The sequence below is a fragment of the Dioscorea cayenensis genome, chromosome 6 (assembly GCF_009730915.1).
Source record: "Dioscorea cayenensis subsp. rotundata cultivar TDr96_F1 chromosome 6, TDr96_F1_v2_PseudoChromosome.rev07_lg8_w22 25.fasta, whole genome shotgun sequence".
Classification (NCBI taxonomy): domain Eukaryota; kingdom Viridiplantae; phylum Streptophyta; class Magnoliopsida; order Dioscoreales; family Dioscoreaceae; genus Dioscorea; species Dioscorea cayenensis.
In genome coordinates, this window is record NC_052476.1 from 8,393,244 (window position 1) to 8,404,759 (window position 11,516).

Genomic DNA, 11,516 nt, shown 5'->3' on the forward strand with positions numbered 1-11,516 from the left:
CATATTTTAATAGATAGGATATGCTTCTTCACTTGAATATATATATATATATTTCAATATTGCTTTCTAGATTAACTATATATATATATATATATTTCAATATTGCTTTCTAGATTAACTGGCAATTATAAAGTTAATGATTTGTATAATTTCATATATATTTCAATATATGCATGAACGAAGAAATTACATGAAGAAAATTTCATATAGTATTGTTAAGCATAGGGTTTAGGAGATCCATACACTAAAGCAATCTCTGTTGATCTCAGGTGGGAATCCTTATGTAGTCTCCATAATTCAACAATTACAAATTCAATGATCAAACTTAAGCTATTCATCAAAGGACATAACAGTATAAAATAAAGAAATAATTAAACCGTTCACTATATGTACATATTGAAAAAAAGAGTTTAATTACTTAATCACAAAAATAAAGGATGTGGATAGTTAACAAGAACATATCAAAGTTTTCTATCAATCTATTAGAGCATGATGTTTCCCGATTTTCATCCACAAATAGCAAAAGATGCCATATATAATGATTCTGGGAGTCAGGCTACTCCATTCATGATCCTATTTAGAGCAAGTAGAGACTAAACTTCACGCAATCAAAACATAAGTTTTCCTTGATTATATGAAGTGTTGGGTGTACAAACAAAGTCGAACCTAACAATTACAAGATTCTGTATAGAGACCAGTCACATGTCAATTAAGACCCTAGAGGCACATTGGATTGAACTAATGCCCAAATTGGATAGAATTAAGACACTAGAGTCACATTTCACTACATTTTTCTATGTTATAATGCACATTGGATTGAACTAATGCCCAAATACCAAGATAATTCTCACCGATTATCTTCCAATTTAATCCTAACCACGTTAGAGTCGTACCATTGGCGGGTTAACTAAATTAAGTTGATGTTATGAAAATGATCACAAAGCTGCCTAAACAAAGAGCAAAAGTTTTGGATAAGGCAAAAACAAGCAATAAAGTTCTCCATTACATGACTAGTTGAATTTGGCTCAAGCAAAATAAGTGTCCTTTTGATTAATTAAAAATATGAGTATTTTAATTTTAAAAAAAACCACTTGCCTATGTCAAATATTCAAATGCCACACTGAGATTAGCAAGACAACCAAGAGGTCTATCTGTATGGCCATAGTTATGCATCATTGAATGGACCCTAATGATACAAATATAAATCAGATAACAATACAAATATATATAAAGAAAACACTGAGAAAGAGTAATATATAGGGCAAAAATAAGGCAAAAATCTTACAATTGAAGGAAGTGTCTAGTACCCTACTTTGGTTATAGTTCTATAGAACAAGTAAATAGGAGCAAGTTCATGAAGTCACCATTCCTAACATCCTTAAAAAAACCACATAGAAAAATTTCTTGCAAACAACACATCAAACTAGGTGGCTGCATTTGGCCCTTATGCTACTAGTATTGACATATTTCGGACAAAGGAAATTAAATAACATTATTGTGCATTTAGCATATACTCAACATGAAAGCAATGCAAGTGGACATTAAAAGTAACAAAAGAGCCTTGAAAATGATAATGAAACATGAGCTTAAAATGAAAAATTTTGTCTACGAAAAGTAACTCTCCTCAAGTCTCAAATTTCCAAGTGGCATCCTGAAAGCAAGTACAAAATTCATTTTTGGGTAAATTTATTCAAAACACCTCCAGAATTATGTAGGAATATTGTATTGGAAATACCATTTAGTGAAGATTACCCCTATTTCCAAATTTATTCAAAACACCTCCAGAATTCTTTGTGTAAATCATCCTGCAATAGCAGTGAGGGCATAAAAGGTGACTCACAAGATCAAATTGTTTGTTTAGTTATTTTCTTCAATTGCCAATACAAGAAACACTGGCCAAAGTATCACATAACTTGAATACTCTTTTGCATTGAATGGTCTACCTTTTCCATTTGATGTAATGAAGCATTAGCATCTGTGTCCTCGATATGAAAAACATTCTGATTGTGAGCTTTGAATACAAGGTGACTTAGAATATCCACATTAGAACTTAGTAAAATTTCAAATCACAAATTTGTCACCTCTCGACTTAGCGAGGAAAAATGAAAAAAAAAGGAAAATAAAGCATCCTAAATTACAAAAATAAAGTCAGTAATTAAGCAAAACTAGCATCATATCAACCATACACACCAAATCAGATTCCAAGATACTAGTCACCAGAGCATTCTCATCAAATATAAGTAAACAAGCCAAAAAATGAAGATTAATTTAGCATCAATTGAGCCAAGCTCCATCAATCCCACATCCCCCTATCCACGCCTTAGAAATTCACTACATTTTTTGAAAATATTTTAATGCACAATGTATACAACCAATGTCCTAAAACCAAAATAACTCACAAATAGTTCAAAATCACAAATAGAGAAGAGATTGGAAAGAAGAACAACACCAAAGAGAGCTTGGCTTTCTCAAAGTCTTCATCAGGAGCTGTAGACTTTGAGAAAGGATGGGGAGATGCAGGAACTGGCGTGAAGAGGAGATAAGGAGGGGAAACGTTGAGGCATGAGAAGAGGCGAGAGGAATCGGTCAATGTTGGGATCAAAGAGATGGGGAAGGATCAGGAGAGCAACTAGCGAGAAATATCAAGGCTATGAAAGAGTGGGGAAAATTAGAAAAGAACTTGTTAATTTAGTAATTTTAAAACTCAGAAAACAACTTCTTAGAAGTGTTTTTCTTAAAAGCACCTGTTGAGCAATTTATAAAAAAAACTGTATTTCAGCTTTTTTCATAGCTTCAGCTTCTGCCTAAAAGCGAATACAAACATAATTTTTAAAACCCAGAAATACTTAACTTATAAAAAAACACTTCTAGATTTTAAAAAAAACTAACCCAAATAACCCCTAAATGTGTGACTCCATTTCATGATTATATATATATATATATATACATGATTGCTCATAATAAATAGTTTATCTATGGTTTATGAGTTTATATTATCTCTGTTTTAACCATTCATGATGGAAATGAAGTTGAAAAATATATTAGCAAAAAAATTGTGAAAATATAAACTATTTTAAAGTGTTGGAGGAAACTGAAATAATAAATGAAACTCATAAAATAAGGAAAATCTCATGTGTGGATTTTATTTAAACAAGAAAAATCTCATAAAACAAGAAAAAATAAAGATTTTATTAAAATCTAAAAGACTTAATTTTAAAAGTGACATATGTGGCTCCATGCTCTAACGGCTGTGATGATGAAAATTAATTTACATGACAATTCTTAAAATTGGCGTGATTCATTAAGAAAACCTACCTATTCAATATGATAAATATTTTTTTATTTTATTTTATTGCTTTTCCAATATTGAAACACAAATATTGTAATTACCTGAGATAATGCGAATAAGATACTTTATTTTAGTAATTCTTATAATTCACAGACTTCTCATATTTTCTTAATGAAATAATTCATCTTTTATAAAATACAATAAAATGTGTATCTCTTTAATATGAAATTTATATAATTAAGAGACGATTATTGTGTTTTCACATTTTGTTGGTAGGCATGTTATTGCATATTTTATGGGTATATAAATATGTATTGTCATGGACAGGTTAATATATATGGAAGACAAGAGGGATATTTTGAGTTTATTTAATATATTGTTATTGTTATTATTATTTTAATTTTAATGGAGAAAACCGGGTGAATATACACTACAAGAAAAACAGTAATTTGGCACGATTTATTTTGCACGGTTTTGATTCCGTGCCAAATTTGTCACGGAAATTGGCACGAACACAAAGTTAGTGACAACGTTAGCACGATATTTGGCACGGTTACCAAACCGTGACAATTTTGTCACGGTATTTAGCACTATTTATATTTTCGTCTAAAATTTAAATAAAAATCCGTGTCAACACCGTGCCAAAAACCGTGACAAACAATCAGCTCTTTATTTGTCACGGTTTTTGGGACGATCAAAGCAAAACCGTGCCAAAAATAGTGACAATGAAGCATATAGTATTTGGCACGGTTTTTGGCACGGTCTAGGCTTGGCCGTGCCAAAAACCGTGACAACATCTCATCTCTTTATTTGTCACGATATTTGGCACGTGCAAGCCAAAACCGTGCCAAAAACCGCGACAATGGAGAACATGTCATTTGGCACGGTTTTTAGCACGATCTAAGATTTCCGTGCCAAAAAGCGCTGACAAACACCTCATCCTTTATTTGTCACGATATTTGGCACGTGCAAAGCCAAAACCGTGCCACAAACCGTGACAATGGAGAACATGTCATTTGGCACGGTTTTTGGCACGGTCTAGGATTTCCCGTGCCAAAAACTGTGACAAACACCTCATCCCTTTATTTGTCACGATATTTGGCACGTGCAAGCCAAAACCGTGCCAAAAACCGTAACAATGGAGAACATGGCATTTGACACAGTTTTTGGCACGTTCTAGGCTTGCTCGTGCCAAAAACCGTGACAAACACATCATCCCTTTATTTGTCATGATTTTTGGCACGACCAAGGCAAACCTGTGCCAAAAAACAATGACAATGGAGAGCATGGCATTTGGCACGGTTTTTGGCACTTTCTAGGATTGTCCGTGCCAAAAACCTTGACAAACACCTCATCCTTTTATTTGTCACGGTTTTTGGCACGGACAATCCTAGAACGTGCCAAAAACCGTGACAATAGAGTACATGGTATTTGGCACAGTTTTTGGCACGGGCAAACCTAGAATGTGCCAAAAACCGTGACAAACACCTCATCCCTTTATTTGTCACGGTTTTTGGCACAATCAAGCCAAAACCGTGCCAAAATCTGTGACAATGAAGTACATGGATTTGACACGGTTTTTGGCACGGTTTTAACTTGGTGGTGCCAAAAACCATGACAAATCCCTTTTTTGTGACGGTTTTTTGGCACGAACAACCCAAAACTATATCAAAAACTTAATTTTACTCTATATTTATAATAATAATTACATAATAATTATACTCTATTTATAATAATTACTCACCCACAATACTTATTTTTATATTATAATTTAAAAATTAGATAAGTATAAATTTTCTTGGATAATATAAATACGCATACACATGATATTTCTATATTTATAATAATTATACTCTTTTTATAATAATTACATACCCACAATAAAAAAAAACTTAATTTTTTCTTGCATAATATTTTCTTATAAACTCTCTATACTTCACAGAAATATATAAGAATTTTATTGCATAATTTAATTACGCATACGATATTCAATATTTATAATAATTATATTCTATTTATAATAAATTTTTATATTATAATTTAAATTTTGATAAGTATAAATTGACTAATATAATTAAAATTGATTATTTTAAAAATTTTAAATAAAACTAGGAATGTCTTTATTTGGTACAATATTTGGCATGCTATTTGACACGGTGTGCCTAAGATCATGCCAAAAATCGTGACAAAATCCCTAAACCATTCTCCCAAAACACCCGCCTTGCTTCTTCATCATCGTCCCTCCGTGTTGTTTTTAGGCCTTCTAATTAGGATAGGGGCCCAGTGCTTTGATTTACATGTTAGGAGAGGTACCTATTGGAGGAGTAGAGGAGGTAGGAAGAAGCTCGAGCTATCACCGCTTGTTGCTGAGTCATTACTACTGATGAGCAAAGTTTAGCTCAGGAAATATCACAAGGAACCTCAAGCCCCTCACTGATGGATCAACCTAGTCTGGAACGTGTCGGACAGGAAAAAGCTCGAACACATGTCTTACTGTCGTAGACTCATTTGGTGGTGAGCATGAACACGAGAGACTTTAACACGATCAATGCATCAGTAGCTTACGACATCTACATAGAAAGGTACCTTCTAAACAATATTTTTTTGAACATCTTTTTAGCCCTTTAACTCCCAAATCAACAATCTTGAAGCAACTGAATTTTTAATATAATTAATCAAATAAAGTATTTTTATTCATAATTATTAATATCATCAACACTAACAAATATCAATAATTAATTTGAACATGATAAATTTATTTATTTTTATTAGTGTTAAAGTTGGGTAAAAATAATCCTTCCCTAAGTGACTGTGTCCCTTTTTTTAAATTTTCTTTCAGAAAAAATCCATTATTTAAAAACCAATATGATACTAATTTTCCACTAAGAAAATAAATAAATAAATAAATAAAATATGGAAATTTGTAATTAACATAGAAACAAGGGTCTTAATCAAATGGGCTTTTTAACTGGGTTTGGTAGCCCAACTTTGTGGATAAACTTGGAAGGCTATCTGCCGTTGCTTCCATCCACTCCGCCAATCTCAACCGCTGATGAAAAAGGGGATATATACACACGCGATTCCTAGCTTTTCTTCTCTTCCAATCCAATCTTTCGCCTCCAGAAACCCTAGAGGTGAAACCCTAGAACCATGATCTCCTCTCGTGGTATCCAAAGCTCTAGATCACCATTAATGGGTTTCGATTGGTCGATGGGAAGCCCTCGCCGCGTCCCAAGTTTTGCCCCAAGTGGCGGTTTCGAGCTGGCGTCCTCAACTCTCCAGACGCTGATGAGGAGGTCGAAAGCCCGCCGACGTGAGGCTAAGAAGGAGCGTGCACGCCGAGATCGGATTTACCACCATAACCACCCTGCTCTTACGGACCTCCATCTAATGCTCACCAAGGTCCCCGAGTATGCGAGGCCTCTTCTCTCAAATCTTCTCGTCGATATCCAGCCTGAATGGATAATGCTCGATCAGATCCCCTTCTCTACCTTCACCAAACTCTCCTTCTCCGTCCCCGACCCCCCCAGAAGACCTTCTGATTTGTGGTGCCCTCGAGCTTTATGAGCGCTCCTACGATCGCGTCAACCCTAAGAACGAATGCTGCCTGGAGAGTTTCAAGACCCGGAATTTCTTCAAGGTCACCACCACCGTCGACCCCGTCATCCGCCACCTCGCTAATGAAGATAAAGCCACCGTCTTTGCCACTGATGCCATCCTCTCCACCCTTATGTGCGCCCCGCGCTCTGTCTACTCAACTTGTATTTATTTTATTAAACTTAACGGTTTCTGTAATCATCTTCAGGTTGCTTTTCAGCAAGCTGATTTTGCTGGTTGGAACCTTTGGGCTGCCATCAATGACCGACCTCTTCTCGCGTTCAGGTTTGAATTCATTTTCTCGATATTCCTTTGGCTTGGACTTTACATGCTATATACTCGATCAATATACATATACACGGACTAATTTATTAAATTTATGGCCTTTTGTGGATAGAAATTTTATGATTTGGACATTCTATGGATAGAAAGACTTGTCACTCACAAAATGTTCATTCTATTTGATGATTTTGAGTCAAATACACAGAAAGAACTTTAGTCATTCTGTGAATTATTCAGGTTTCAAAACCTTGGCGAGATGATGACTCTCAGGACGAATGGTGCAGCAATAACGCCTAGTTTCATTGAAGGCCTGACCTTGGATGGACCTATTGGTCATGCCGGTAATTAACATGCACATTCTGTATATACAAAATGCATTTTCTTTCTCTATGACTAATGATGATGTACATGCATCTCGTATTTCAGCGAGAAAGTTAGCATACTTGTGGAGGTTGCCGACTGATGAACACAGGGTGAAGGTCGGGATCAGTTGGCTCACAAAGAGTGCTAACGATTCTATCGCATTGTTGCAAACCAGCCTAACGAAAGCAATTGCAGGATCATAAGTTTATCGGTATGCTTTGCGCATGCTGAGTTTCATGTTGCATAATTTTATTATGCTTTACATATGTTATTCTAATTATGACCAAATAAAGACAAAACATTTGGGTTTAAATTAACTCAATTATTAGTGTACTACTGATTTCGGCAGTGTTTTGTATATAGAATTGTAGCTTTCTGTTTATTTGACTTTAAAATTAATCGATGTAGAAACAATAATAGAAATTTCGCTCGTCTCTCCCTTGCAATTAGATATTTATACATATACTATATATATATATATATATATATATATATATATATATATAAGTTTCATGTCTTTTGATTTCTTTCTTTGTATTTTCATCATTTGTTGTTTAGAAGTAAGTTTCATATGATAGAATTAATAGAATGAATAATAGTGCATGAATATTCCAAGATGAAGGAAGCCAATTACAATAATAAGATGAATAATAGTGCATGATTTGGTAAAAGCTTTTATTTTTAAAGCTTTTATGAGTATGTTGTTATTTCTGTGATGTGTTTAGTACTTTCCATTTGAGAGTATTATCCATGGCAAGTGATCATTGTAGTCTGTTCATGTATTTGTAAGTTGAACATATCGCTTCCAAGGAAATAGCAGGATTAACTTGTAGGCTAATGAAAAAGGTGATTTGCACCAAAAGAATCCCAATGTTTCTTTTTCTTGATTCGATAGATGGTACCTAACCTTGGGATAGAAGACATGTTTATCACAAGGAAGTATGAAGCTACAACTTTATAATCATTTGTTTATTTGAAACTACTTTGATCGCTTGTTCTTGGTTCCAAGAATTAGTTCTTAGTAGTGGAGACTTGACTTTCTAGTTCCTTCTTTTTCTCTGCTATTAATGGTCTAGTTGATGTTATGCGCTAGAGTATATTGTAAACCAAATCGATTGTATCTTGCACTCTTTTTGGATTCTTAGGTGTAACATTAGTTTTAATGTTTGTAGGGACACTATACCAAATCAACTAAAACCGAACAAAACTCATGATAATGCGTGATGAGTTTTTGGGATATAACGCCTCATTATGGTCGGAACAAAGGTTTGAGCTTCACTCACAAATATGAAGTATAAGAATGAATGTGAAAACGTAAAGAATTTAGTGGGCTCTACTTTAATTATGCTTGTATATGTTATATTGCTTAGCCACTTAATGTGATAAAAGTTTTTCCTCCTTTCGGTGCAAGGTATTGATCAACCTTTCTAGCATGTCTAATGTTACTCGCATGCCACATGCCCTTGAACACCGACGGAGTCACAAATACATGCCGATAAGCACTCTCCAATGCCAAGAGAGTTCGTATTTCTCCATCATAGGATGATGTATACGGTTATGTTAGATTGGAGAGTAAATTTTTTGAAAGGTCACCCAACTATGGGTTATTTTCATCTGGGTCATCAAACTAAATTTTGAATCAAAAAGGTCACCCAACATTATTTAAGTTTCTCCGATTGGTCACTCGTTGGTTTTTCCATCCAACTTGCTTGCATGGCAGCTGGAAAATCCGAGTCACCCAAGCATGTCCACATAAAAGTGCTTATTTGGCATGTACACATCACCTTGGAGAGGCCATGTCACCCCATAGTTGGATGGAAAAACCAACGAGTGACCAATCGGAGAAACTTACATAATGTTTGGTGACCTTTTTGATTCAAAATTTAGTTTGATGACCCAGATGAAAATAACCCATAGTTGGGTGACCTTTCAAAAAATTTACTCTTAGATTGGACCTTATTATTATAATAATGTTATGATTGTAATAACATTTTGCATATTTTACCAATATTGTAATTTATATTTTGATGAAAATTAAATGCGGGTTTAATATTAAATAAATTTATTTGTAATTTATTTTTATTTTTTAAAATAGAATTGTGTCAAATTCCGTAACAAAAAATCATATCAATATCAATACTAAATTTAAAACCGTTCCAAAAAATGTGACAAAAAATGTGTTAATAATTATGTTAAATTTGAAACCGTGACAAAAATTGTGACAAAAATTATCTTTGTGACAAAATAATTGTGCCAAAAATCGTGACAAAATCAATCGTGCCAAAAAGCGATTACTACGAGAATCAGTGTCAAAAACCAGAATAAAAATCAATCTGCACTAAAAACCGTGACAAAATCATCCATGCCAAAAATAGTGCCAACTAACTGCGTGCCAAAATAGTGACAAAAATAAGCATCCCAAAAACCGTACCAAAAAGTCGTGCCTAAAACCGTGACAACATTAATTGTGCCAAAAATCGTGACAAATAAAACCGTGACAAAAAAGCGTACTCTAAAACGCGTGACAAAATTGTCACGGTTTTACTATTTCAGTGATAATTATATTTGTCACGAGTATATACTAAACGCGATTACTATTCCGTGCCAAAAATCCGTTGCAGATCGAGTTTGTCACGGTTTTTTGGCTTATTTCCGTGCCAAAATTGCCGTGCCAAATTTCTGTTTTTCTTGTAGTGATAGTATTGTAATGAATTTGTATTTTTTTTCCTATGAAAAACACTATCCCATAATGATGATGTTTCAGTTGAAAGCAAAAGATAAACATTAAAATAATTTTACTTTGTGACCTTTACGAAGATTAATTTATTGTTTAATTGTTATACTTTGATTAACTCCCAGTGAGCAAAAGGGTATCCATGAAATAATATATATATATATATATAATAATAATAATTGATAATCTATAGTTGTATAAATAGCCAAGGGTCTCTTGGTTTATTAGCACTGAATCTTCCGGGTATGGTGTTCATATCATTGTTGGGTAGGTAAGTTCAAACCTCAATTCATGAAAAGTGAAGGTGCAAATAGGTTGAATTATTAATTTTTCATCTATATATAATCCTGACATAGCTTGTCACTTTGTTAAAAAACAAAAATATAGTAATATGTGTTGCATGTTAAAAAAAATTATCTTTATGTTTAATTATCCTAAAACTCAATAATCATGCAAATAACAAATGTACAATAATGGCAATGTGATGGGGTGTAATATGCGTGAGTATTAGACTCTCTTGTGTGTGTCTATGTACAAATATGTTATTTTGGTAGTATACGTTTTCTTGTATAATTTTAATTTTAATTTTAATTTTTAATACATTTCTGGGATTTTTTTTTCCTTCAAAATATTGCACAATATTAGGTAGTTAAACCCGGATTGGTTCTGCCAGATCAAAAACCGAAAATGAGCTATGACGTCGATTCGATCATTGCATTTGAACTGCTTTTGAAAAGACCCTGTCAAAACGGATTTGAAGGGTCATAGAGAAGTGGATGTGAGTGGACGACATGCACGAGGGTGGCGAAGTGAAGCTGGCCTTGTGCATGTAGCAGATGGGGTGAAGACGAGGTGAAGCCGGCCATTATCCCCCATCTATCCCTCATCTGCTGGTTTTCTCCATTAAAATTAAAAAACCAGATGAGGGACAGATCAAGGAGAGAGAGCTTGAGAGAGAAGGAGAGAAGCCTGGCGGCTGGATGGCATTGAGTCCATAAGAAACGCACCTTAGGATTTGATAGCATTAGAGTTGCTTTTTTAGTTTTTCAATTAAGCTCTATGTTTATTGAGCTTTTACAATTTTTTTTTATTTTTATTTTTATTTTTATTTTTTCATTTCTATATAGAATCTTAAATCATACATTAATTTCTACCTGGAATCCTAAATCACACATTTACATATATATATATATATATATATATACTTTTTATTATTTAAAAATATATATATATACATTTCTGTTTTAATTT